Genomic DNA, 12,649 nt, shown 5'->3' with positions numbered 1-12,649 from the left:
ATGCTTTAGATTTTCAATTTCGGGAACTTTGTGGGTTTAGTGTTGTTATAAACATTTGACGCCAATGGTACATTGGCTTTTCTAAAGTCGTACCTCGGAACATACAAGGAGACAAGCCAAATCAACATACTATTAGACAAGTTGACAAAGTACGCCGCGTGGTCCGATGAGATGAAGCTTTGTGGTGGTTCATTTGTGCCGTCATGTCAAAGAATAAAAATGTCAACATTCTTTTCACCTGCGCCAAAACATCCCTGTCAAGACACTAAAGCCAGCAAACGTAACTGCGTTCTTATTTATTTTTTTCTACTTTGACTTTTATTCGTGAGGACACATTGAGCCTCTTCAAAGTTCTTGTTCTCGCTCTATCCGCGGGTTGCCAGAGCCAGCCAGAAACGCATGCGCTTTTCTCGTATTGCCCCGACCACCGCGCGGCGCACTTTGGTGCGCGTTTGTTTTTCACCGGCCGAATGGATTTTCGCCTGGCAGAGTTTTGGACGCTTTCTGGGTAGCAGACGAGAAAAAGAAACAATGGTCGCTCGCAGCCATCACTGTGGGGACTCGACGTATTGCAACGCGTTCGCTTGAGCGCAGCCTCTCCGGAAAGTCTTGTCTCGCCGGGGCAGGATGCAGAGCAGTATGCGTATGGTTTTCTGTGGACCAAATGTCTCACGTTTTCTTCAGCGAATTATCGCATGGTGCAAGTTCGATTCTTGTTACTTCTTTTGCGGAAAGTAATGGGGCACAGGACGCTTCAATTGTCGGCTATTATTACTATAATAATGCGATAGAAATTATATGGACACTCCAGGCGCATTCCTGCAGTCGCCGTCGCCCTCGTGTTCAGTATAAAGCCCAAGGGCGATAACATCGTCACCGCGCGCCGCATGCTGTATGTGCGAGTGAAAGGTGGGGACGGCGTGGGTGAGCCGATGGAGGTGGATGTCTTGTGTGCGCAAGGGAGAAAAGGGGAAGGAAGCGCGGTGCCTTCCGTCGGGTGCCATACATCGGGGGGATTGGAGGGAGGAAGGACAGGACTTAGGGTTCTGTGATCTGTGAATCTGTGATTGCTTAACATGTTCATTATATACCATGACTTTTTCCTAGATACGTAGATTCGTTGGAGACTTACACATATATTTAAATACCTTATTGCGAGGGTTTGTTTGTGCGTGCAGTGAACTTTGTTTCCAGTGACACTTCTTTGCCCTTTATCAAGCTGTATCTTCCGCTTTGTACATTCCATTGCATCTTCGCATTTCTAATGTACGAGGGCGAGTCAAATGAAACTGAGCCAACCAACCCCGCGCACTAATTGTTCTGTTCATTATCTGCGAAGCATGCGCGTAGCACAGAGACATCTCTCATTTACTAAAGAGCTGCTAAAGTGTGAGGATAAAGATTCTTTAACGCTCTCATACACCGGGTTGAACATGGTTGCGTGACATAATGGACACTCCTAAAGTTGAGCAATGCGGTGTCGTGAGGTTTTTGATAGTTGAATGTGTTTTCCAAAAAGAAATTGGTCGCCATACAGCTGCCGTGTACGTTGAACATTGCATTTCATTGGCCACTGTGAAGCGTCGGAGCAAACGGTTCAAAGAAGGATGTGAAAGTTGCAAAGACGATCCAAGACCGGGCCAAAGCCACCATGCAATCACCCCCAACACAACTGCAAAGGTTGATGAGCTGATTAGACAAGAACTGAGCAAATCATCGATGAACTGGCATATCGTGTGAACATCAGTCACGGTTCAGTTCACACCATAATTAATTAACATATCAGTTATTGGCTCCACCGCCAGAAAACGGAGAAGTTCGGCGCTGCCTTGACTCATCTGATCCGGTATCACAATTAGGGTGACGACTTCTTGTCTGCAGTTGTGACCAGAAACGAATCATAGTGCCACTACTACTAGCCTGAAACACGACGGCAAAGCTTACAATGGAAACATTCGAATTCATCACCCCCCAAAAAAGCAAAGTCTGTCATTTCCGCCGGAAAGATGTTGTTGACTTTTTTTTTTATCGTCAGGGGCTATTACTGATAGAATTTGCTAAACTTAGATGGACTATCAATCGTTTCCGATATTGTGAAACACTGGATCGGCTGTGCATTGCAATCAAGAACAAGCGACGTGGAAAATTGACGAATGGGGTCACCTTGCTCCACGACAATGCCCGTGCCCACGTCGCTGATGTGGTTAATACAAAAGTGACGAAGTTCAAGTGGGAAACGCTGCAGCATCCGCCACATAGCCCAGACCTGTCACCTTGCGACTTCTTCATTTTGGGGCAATTCGAAAGAAAAAAAAAACACCTCAAGGGAACCAGATTCATGTGGGACGATGACGTAAAGGAGTCAGTTACAGACTCTTTGAAGCAGCAGCCCAAGGAGTTTTATGAGAAGGGAATGGCGCGACTCTAGTCAGTGGGCCAAAAGTCTAAATGCTCCTGGAGACTACTTTTAAACAAAGTACCCCGTTTGTCATATATTCACATTCGCTCACTTTGATTTGACTTGCTCTCGTATGTTTTGCAGAACTCCTGCTTTTTATATATGCTCTGTTTTGCGACTATGATTTCGGTGCAATTACAATACACTGTGAGAGCTGCTCGTGCGCAATACAGTGGAACAAAGGGCAGCGTCACTGAGATATTTCCCTGGCCGTTGCGTATGTACAAAAATGTAAACAGGGTTCTTGAACGACAAAGTTTCATTAAAATATTTGTCCTCCATTTGTTCATTTCAGGGTCTTTATATTTTTTATATTAGCGGCATGCACTGCTTTGCTGGTTTCCAGCTGATATAGTTCTGAAGTTCGTGTGATATTTTCTTTACTTATTAAAATGGCAAAAAAACATGGAAACATTGGTACCAGTTATTTCGGACACAATTTTTCGGACATACGAGTGTATTGTTTTATGAAAAAAATACACATTTGACTTGTCTTGACAGTGCGTATCGTTCAAGAGTTCCTTTGCAGCATCTTTCGCAATGGCAATGCAGTTATTATTCATGCATTTGATCCCTTGGCAAATTCTATACGGAGGAGGCCGAGCTGCAACGTGAGCCCCCCCTCCCTTGAACAAAATTTCTGGCTACGCCATTGTGTCGACATATAATTGGCGAAGGTGGACGGCCAACGGCAAATAGCATTAATGAACTAAAAGCTTTGTCCATTACTTTGTCCATTCGGTCCCTGGTTTTTTGATCGGCGGCAATAGAATGAACATCCCAAACAAACTGAGGTTTAAAAACATAATAACTTTCTCAAATGACGCAGCACCCGTCGTCACGGGATTGTCGCTTCCCTTTCCCGACCGCTTAAAGTTGGAAGAACAGCGAAAATTAGAAACAGCCATCAAGGCCGTATTTCTTAATTTAATCATTTCGGGTGTGACCTACTCCCCTATGATGTCAACATCGCAGAAACTCACTGGTTATATAAAAGAGTACATTCTTTGTGACTCGTCTTCGTTTGGCGTCCAGTTGTCTGCAGTTGGAAAGTGCACTCCTTGCGGAAGCGGAAATCATGGGAGCATGACATGACCCATTATGGCTCTAGAAGGCCGCAAGGCTACTACTCCAACGTATGAACTTGCCGAATTGAGTCGTTCGTGTTTTGTCTGCCGTGCACATGCATTCTCTGCTACCTGTAACATTTTCCTCATTCCATTCTCATATGCAAAGGCGCCATCAAGGGGTTTGGTTGACCTACCTGGCTGTTATTTCTTTTCCTTTGTGAGCTCTCCACATCACTGCGACCATTTCTGTTACACGACGATGTCTTGAGAAGCGGGCGTGTAGTTTACACACACCAGAGCTTCAGCTCTCGCCGTGCGAGCAAATGCGCAGTGAGCACAGCCAGTATAGAAGCTGCGCCTTGCACGACGAGTTTCCCTCGTCGTTTCCCTACAGCGAGAATATGAGCTCCACATCTAGGTGCCGCTTGCAGCTGGACTCTTTCACAGACCTCGTTTTATGTCTGTCAGTTGGGTCGCAGCGCAAACAACACGGGTTAGAGGCGCTCACGCAGAACAAATGCCCGTAAGAGTCATGCAAAACCAGCAGAAATACCTTTCCTCTGCGCGAATCCTTCACAATTGCTGACGGCTGTCTGTTTTCCCCTCGCATACAGTGGGCAAGGTGAAGCGAAGAGCACGCGAATCGATCTTGAACGTCTCAACTATTCATCCCGCATAAAAATCTCACTGCACGTTGCGCCAATGAACTTCTCCACAAAACACGCCATGCACGACGTCCATATCTCGAAATCACTGTGTCCACGCAAAAAAAAAGAAAAAGAAAAAAAGAAAAAGAAATGAAAGAAAGACAGGAAAAGAAAGAAGGAAAAGGCGGGAAAGAAAGAAAGCCACACAAGGAGCGATAAAGCACGGTGAGGGCGCATTGAAGCCCAGTAGAAGGACTCCGACGACACGCTTCGTGGAAAACAAGTTTTATTCTCAATATTCTTGTTGTTCTACAGCTGCTGCTAAAGAAGTGACGCATACACCCAGTGGGGGATTGCCCGAGGAGATATGTAAAACGTTCGATATAAAATTGTAGCAGATGGTAAAAAGGCAGTAAGAAATAAGAAGTGCGAAGAAGAATGAAAAGAAAGAATAGTACGAAGTTTCGATGCGACAAGAAGCAGCCAGACAAACTTCCACTTCTCCGCTCACTCTCACTTTTCCCACTCCTTTTCCTTTTGATGGAAGTTGTGGAAAAGCGTCAAAGAAAATAGAGCAAGAGGGAGAAAAATAGGAGGACGTTGAATAAAAACGAGAATAACCTGGTCGCTGCCGAGCAAAGCGGGTTCTGCTCACACAGGCTGATTGAGACGACGAGCTCCGTTGACTGGACACAATCACTGGCGAGGAATTGAAATGTGCTCTCCCTCGGTCCGCGCGTCCAGTGTGGCGGAGGCGCGCCTTTGATGGGTTTCGCCTTGCGCTTACGACAGCCGCGGAGAATCGCTGAATCGTGCCTCGAGTGCGGATGCGAGGAGGAGGAGACGCTGCGTGGGTTCCCCTATTTCTCCAACCGCCTTCTCGTTGCCTCCTTTTGCAGGCGCGCTTTCTTTTTTTCGCTCTAATTCTTCTACACTTGCTTCCACTTCCTTCGTTTCTTTTCGCCTATTGTTACGACCGCAGAGACCAATAAGACGAAGTAATAGGAACGGGACCGAACCATCTGGCACCAGCTGCACATGTGATAACGAGAAGCTAAATCACGGAGAGCGCACTGCTCGGAATTGATAGGCGTATTTTTAGCGTTGGCAGTCGAGACGCTGGAATTCTCTTTAACGGGGCCTAGAGAGAGAGAGAGAGAGAGAGAGAAGGGAAGACGGAAAGGCAGGGAGGTTAACCAGACTGAGTCCAGTTTGCTACCCTACGCGTGGGGAGGGGAATGGGGAGTGAAAGAGAAAGAGAGAGAACTTAAGTGTAGGTTGTCTATAGTCGGGCACTCAAGTCCGTTGCCTTCAGGTAGCGAAAAAGCGCTCTAACTGCTTTCTGGGCCAATGAGCTGTGAGGCCAGGCTCCCAAGATCTTCGCTTCCGTGAATGGCCTGTCATCCAGTCTATTCAATGCACACTGGAGAGTCTCACGTTGATTATCGAAGCGAGAACAGTGGCACAGAAGGTGACTGATGGTCTCTTCACACTTGCACTTAGCGCACATTGGGGCCTAGTCGAAGTACAAACTAATGCACCTCAGCCTAAATGTAGGCGGGCCGCTGAAGCGAAAAGTTTTCAAATTGGTGAATGGAGTTTTGTTAATTAGCGACTAATTACCACATATCACCCGTCGTCCCGTGGTCGGCATGTCTCCGAAGAAACTGAACTTTATGTAAGAACGGCTATGTTCAAGTATTAGTTTAGAATACACACACACACACACACACACATTATATATATATATATATATATATATATATATATATATATATATATATATATATATATATATATATATATTTTTTTTATTTAGGAATACTGCAGGCCTTAGAAGGCCGAGACAGGGGCGGAAAGGTACAAAAAGTTCCGGAAGCAATGTAATAGAAAGTACAAGTGCATACTGAATAAAGCACCTGAATAATGCATAGAGAGTGGCAGATACAAATTGAAACACTGTTTCACAAGCACAATTTCAAAGCACAGGAATGTAATAGAAAAAAAAGGAGGAGTGCATAATTCAAGATTACTACAACGCGCAAATCAATAAATATTGCACAACGATACAAATTGAAACGAGATTTCGTAAGAACAAGCACTAATATTAGATAGTAATAGACGCTATTGAGTCAGTGCTTAGAAGTTTGTTATAGGGTAGGCTGTTCCATTCCGTTACTGTTCGAGGGAAAAAGGAAGACATAAAGACATTGGTTCTACCATTATAAGGGGTTAATTAGGCAGCGTGGCGATGTCTTGTTCGGCGGGCAGTAAGGGGTGTTATGTAAGGTTCGGGAGAAAGAGATAGTTTATTGTCACTCAGTAAGAAGAGAAATTTAAGCCTGTGAATTTTTCTTCTTAGTTGCAAAGACTGAATATTGTGTTCAGCCATTAACTGACTTGGGGAATCACTTGAGCGATATTTAGAGAAGATGAACCGTACTGCTTTACGTTGTATCATTTCTAGCGCATCGATGTTAGTTTTAGTATAGGGATCCCATTCGATAGCTGCATACTCGAGTTTAGGACGGACAAGAGAGGCGTAGACGATAAGACGGGTTTCAGAAGGAGCGTGTTTTAATTTATGCTTGAGGTAGCAAAGCTTCATAAAAGCTGAGTCGCAAAGATGAGAGATGTGCGAGTTCCAACTAAGGTTACTGGCTATTGTAGCACCGAGGTACTTATATTCATTCACCTCCGTAAGAGGTTTGGATACTAGCCTATAGGTAAGTGACAATTTATTAATTTTTCTAGTGATCTTCATAAATACTGTTTTATCAATGTTAAGCTGCATATCCCAGCGTGCACACCAAGCTAGTATGTCTTGAAGGTTAGAGTTTAGAATAACTTGATCTTGTCGGCAAGTGATCTCATTAAAGAGGAGACAGTCATCAGCAAATAGTTTTATTTGTACGGGTTGAGTAACAGTGTCTACAATGTCATTAATATATATGTTAAATAATAATGGTCCAAGAACACTATCCTGGGGAACACCAGAAGTGACAGGAAGGGTGCTGGAAGAGCAATTATCAACTACTATGAATTGCGTACGGTTAGAAATATAAGCGCGAGTACAATTTACGAGATCTGAAGGAATGTTGAAATGTTCAAGTTTTTCTATTAGCTTTGCGTGCCATACAAGATCAAATGCTTTCCGAAAGTCCAAGAATATGATGTAAGTTTGCCCTGATTTGTCGATAGTGCTAGCGAGACTGTGAACTACAGTGGTTAATTGGGTTACAGTGGAGAGGCCCTTTCGAAAACCATGCTGCATAGGTGATAGAATGGCTTTATCATCGAGGAACTTATTGATTTCAGAAGCAATAATACGTTCTAAAAGTTTGCAACAAGATGAGGTTAGTGAAATGGGACGATAGTTTGCCACTAGTGATGGATCGCCTGTTTTTAGTATCGGAACAATACGAGCAGAAAGCCAGTCGTTAGGAAGCACCGCCGATGAAAGGGATGCACGAAAGATAATTACGAGAAGGCGAGATAGCATTTTAGCGTACCTGTGAAGAAACATGTTTGGTAGGTTATCAGGCCCAGGAGATGATTTTGTTTTAATATTCAGAAGCATAGAAAAGGCGCCAGACAAAGAAATAAAACTAAAATCATCGTTGTGTGCTACGCCATTCACACGAGGGGAAACGGGCGAGCTCGAAAAGACACTTAAAATAAGCATTGAAGTGAACAGCGATATCTTGTTTAGCGACGACAGGATTGCCCTCATGCATAATATGGTCAACTGATTTACTTTTTTTACTAAGATAACCCCAAAACTTGGAAGGAGCAGTTCTGATGAAGTTAGGAAGGGTGAATTGGTAATAGCGAAGTTTAGCAACACTGATAGCCTCATTTAATTTTGCTTGGTAGGGTTCTACTATGTCCCGAGAAATACCCTGTCGTCTTAGTTGCTTGACCTTTCTATTTATGTGCACTACGTCACGCGTCATCCAGGGAGTAGCTTTATAAGTTTTCTTGATTTTATTTGGAATAAAGTTGTCAATACAGTGCGTACAAATACTCTGAAATTCATCCCAAAGTTGAACGGTGTCAAGTCCCCCAAAACCGCTAAGACGAAAGTCAAGATAATCCAGTATGCTCTCATCCCTGGCGCGTGAAAAATCTTTTACAGTAATAGTTTTACAATGAGTAGATCTGAGAGGATCAAGGTAGCAAGAAAAAGCCACAAGTTCATGATCAGAAATTCCATGTTCAACAGAGACAGAATAATTATCTAAATCCGGCTAATAAACACAAGGTCAAGTATTGAGGCAGAAGTAGTGCTAATTCTTGTTGTCTCAGTAACCACTTGCTGCAAGTTGTGCATCAAGATTATGTTACGCAACTGCTCATTATTTATAATAACATCAGCGCTAGGAGTTTCGTGAATCCAGTCAACTCCCGGAAGATTGAAATCACGCATGAGAAAACTTTTTTCGTGCACAAAAGACGCCATGTGATCACGCAGATCATTGAGAAATTGAGGAGCGGAATCGGGAGCGCGGTAAACAGCAAAAACCAAAACAGAAGCATTACGGCATAACATTTTTAAAGAGATCACTTCAAGATTATCAGCTTGACGAAGGAGAACTGCCGAAATATCTTGTCTCACCAAAATAGCAACACCGCCACCTCTAGTAGGTCTATCACGACGGAAAGCACGGTAATTAGAGGGAAATACATCCGTATCTTCTATTTCGTCATGCAGCCATGTTTCTGTGATGACGAGAATGTGTGGGTTACGCGCAAGAATTATCGCGTCAAGCTGATCACTCTTGTTGATAACACTGCGTGCATTGATATTTAAGATTCGCAATTCTTGAGGGGGAGCAAGTCAGTCCTTTTTTGAAGTACTGCGATAGTCGTGGATTTTAATCCTGGTGTTCGTGGCATCATTCCATATAAAGTATTCATTGTTGACCTGCAGTTTCGTGTCTATCAAAGTAACTTTTTTGCCCTCTTTTTTTTTCAGCCTTCGCGCTGTCCCAAAGCAATTTACGTTTTCTGAGGGCTTCATGCGAATAATCATTTTGTACAGAAATTCTGGTCCCTTTTAGCTTGTGGGCGTTCTTTAAGATTGCACGTTTTTCATTGAAGCCCTGAAAGAACATAATAACGGGCCTTTGTTTACCAGTCTTCCCTAAACGGTGGATTCTTCCAATCGAGCTGCAATTTACGTTTAGCATATGGGAAAATATGTCAGTCACAATTTTTTGCTTAAGCTCGGTTTCTGTTTCAGCGGCTTCCTCCCGAAGGTCAAATAGTATCAAATTGGAACGCCTACTCCTATCTTCCAATTCCGCTATCTTGGTTTCTAGAGATTTAATGGTTTGTTCGAATTCATCAACACGAGCGACACGTTTTTTTAAAACAGTGAAACGATTGCCCTAATCAGTAAAAAGTTTTTCCATATTATTCTGCTGCGTTCTAAGCATCGCCATATCTTCAACTAACTCAGTTTGTCCTGCCAGTATTTCATGCAGCTCCTTTTCAATATCGGGGCTTGGATTTGTCTCAACGTCACCGCACAGCAAAAGTAAACACTACAGTACATTTCGTAAGCAATACTAGCACAACGCCGGGGGCACGGCAAGACCACAAGACAGTGGCTATCGCTCTTAAATGAGGCAGAGAAGCAACTAACCTGCATGAAGCAGAGGAAAGGCTTGTGAGGCCACATGCCCGCAGTTGGTCCGCCGTGCCCACTGAAATTGTGCAGTTACAGTCGTCCTTTTGTACAGCAGCTCACTGATGACACATGATGTGTAGGTGGCGCTATGGTTGGATTGCGCGGGACCAGAGCTGGCGTGACGTGGAAGGAAGGTGTTTCGTGATAACTCTCCATCGTTGCTGACGTGTTATGAAAACACGTGGAAGGAACAGGCACATTTTGGCAGCTTGAAGATCCGGTAGAATAACTGTTTTGGTGATACGTCGCTCCGGTCAAACCAAGAACGAGTACCTGCATGAAGCAGAGGAAAGGCTTGTGAGGCCACATGCCCGCAGTTGGTCCGCCGTGCCCACTATATAGCTATATTCCTAGTAATCAGGAATCCGACTCCTAGTTCTCGTCTCTCCGCTAAGCCCCGGTAGCACAGCACGTGCCCGTTCTTTAGCACTGTATATGCTTCATTTGTCCGCCTAACTTCACTGAGCCTTATTACATCCCATTTACCGCCCCCTAATTCCTCCAATAGCTCAGTGATGTTAGGAGGACAAATGAAGCATATACAGTGCTAAAAAATAGGCACGTCCTGTGCTACCGGGGCTTAGCGGAGAGACGAGAACTAGGAGTCGCATTCTTGATTAATAAGAATATAGCTGGTAACATACAGGAATTCTATAGCATTAGCGAGAGGGTGGCAGGTCATGTTGTGAAACTTAATAAGAGGTACAGGTCTACGCCCCTACATCCAGTCACGATGACCAGGAAGTCGAAAGCTTCTATGAAGAAGTGGAATCGGCGATGGGTAAAGTCAAAACAAAATACACTATACTGATGGGCGACTTCAATGCCAAGGTAGGTAAGAAGCAGGCTGGAGACAAGTCAGTGGGGGAATATGGCATAGGCACTAGGAATAGCAGGGGAGAGTTAGTAGCAGACTTTGCAGAACAGAATAATATGCGGATAATGAATACCTTCTTCCGCAAGCGGGATAGCCGAAAGTGGACGTGGAGGAGCCCGAATGACGAGACTAGAAATGAAATAGACTTTATACTCGGTGCTAATCCTGGCATAATACAAGATCTGGACGTCCTCGACAAGGTGCGCTGCAGTGACCATAGGATAGTAAGAACTCGAATTAGCCTAGACTTGAGGAGGGAACGGAAGAAACGGGTACATAAGAAGCCGATCAATGAGTTAGCAGTAAGAGGGAAAATAGACGAATTCCAGATCAAGCTACAGATCAGGTATTAGGCTTTAACTCAAGAAGAGGATCTTAGTGTTGAAGCAATGAACGACAATCTTATGGGCAACATTAAGGAGTGCGCAATAGAATTCGGTGGTAACACCGTTAGACAGGATACCGGTAAGCTATCACAGGAGACGAAAGATCTGATCAAGAAACGGCAATGTATGAAAGCCTCTAACCCTACAGCTAGAATAGAATTGGCAGAACTTTCGAAGTTAATCAACAAGCGTAAGACAGCTGCCATAAGGAAGTAGGAAGTATAATATGGATAGAATTGAGCATGCTCTCAGAAACGCAGGAAGCCTAAAAGCAGTGAAGAAGAAACTAGGAATTGGCAAGAATCAGAGGTATGCGTTAAGAGACAAAGCCGGCAATATCATTGCTAATATGGATGAGATGGTTGAAGTGGCTGAGGAGTTCTATAGAGATTTATACAGTACCAGTGGCACCCACGACGATAATGGAAGAGAGAATATTCTAGAGAAGCTTGAAATCCCACAAGTAACGCCAGAACAAGTAAAGAAAGCCTTGGGAGCTATGCAAAGGGGGAAGGCAGCTGGGCAGGATCAGGTAACAGCAGATTTGTTGAAGGATGGTAGGCAGATTGTTTTAGAAAAACTGGCCACCCTGTATACGCAATGCCTCATGACCTCGAGCGTACCGGAATCTTGGAAGAACGCTAACATAACCCTAATCCATAAGAAAGGGGATGCCAAGGACTTGAAAAATTATAGACCGATCACCTTACTGTCCGTTGCCTACAAAGTATTTACTAAGGTAATCGCAAATAGAATCATGAAGACCTTAGACTTCTGTCAACCAAAGGACCAGGCAGGATTCCGTAAAGGCTACTCAACAATAGACCATATTCACACTATCAATCAGGTGATAGAAAAATGTGCGGAATATAACCAACCCTTATATATAGCTTTCATTGATTACGAGAAAGCGTTTGAATCAGTCGATACCTCAGCAGTCATGGAGGCATTACGGAATCAGGGTGTAGACGAGCCGTATGTAAAAATACTGAAAGATATCTATAGCAGCTCCACAGCCACCATAGTCCTCCATAAAGAAAGCAACAAAATCCCAATGAAGAAAGGCGTCAGGCAGGGAGATAAGATCTCTCCAATGCTATTCACAGCGTGTTTAGAGGAGGTATTCAGAGACCTGGATTGGGAAGAATTGGGGATAAGAGTTAATTGGGAATACCTTAGTAACTTGCGATTCGCTGATGATATTGCCTTGCTTAGTAACTCAGGGGACCAACTGCAATGCATGCTCACTGACCTGGAGAGGCAGAGCCGAAGGGTGGGTCTAAAGATTAATCTGCAGAAAACTAAAGTAATGTTTAACAGTCTCGGAAGAGAACAGCAGTTTAGGATAGGTAGCGAGGCACTGGAGGGGGTAAGGGAATACATCTACTTAGGGCAGGTAGTGACGGCGGATCCGGATCACGAGACTGAAATAATCAGAAGAATAAGAATGGGCTGGGCTACTAGCAGCGATTTCGTGCGTTTCTCTGTTTAACGAAAATCGCAAGATGCCTATACG

The sequence above is a fragment of the Dermacentor albipictus genome, chromosome 1 (genome assembly GCF_038994185.2).
Source record: "Dermacentor albipictus isolate Rhodes 1998 colony chromosome 1, USDA_Dalb.pri_finalv2, whole genome shotgun sequence".
Classification (NCBI taxonomy): Eukaryota; Metazoa; Arthropoda; class Arachnida; order Ixodida; family Ixodidae; genus Dermacentor; species Dermacentor albipictus.
The sequence above is the reverse complement of the archived record's forward strand: the minus strand, read 5'-3'. Positions refer to the sequence as shown.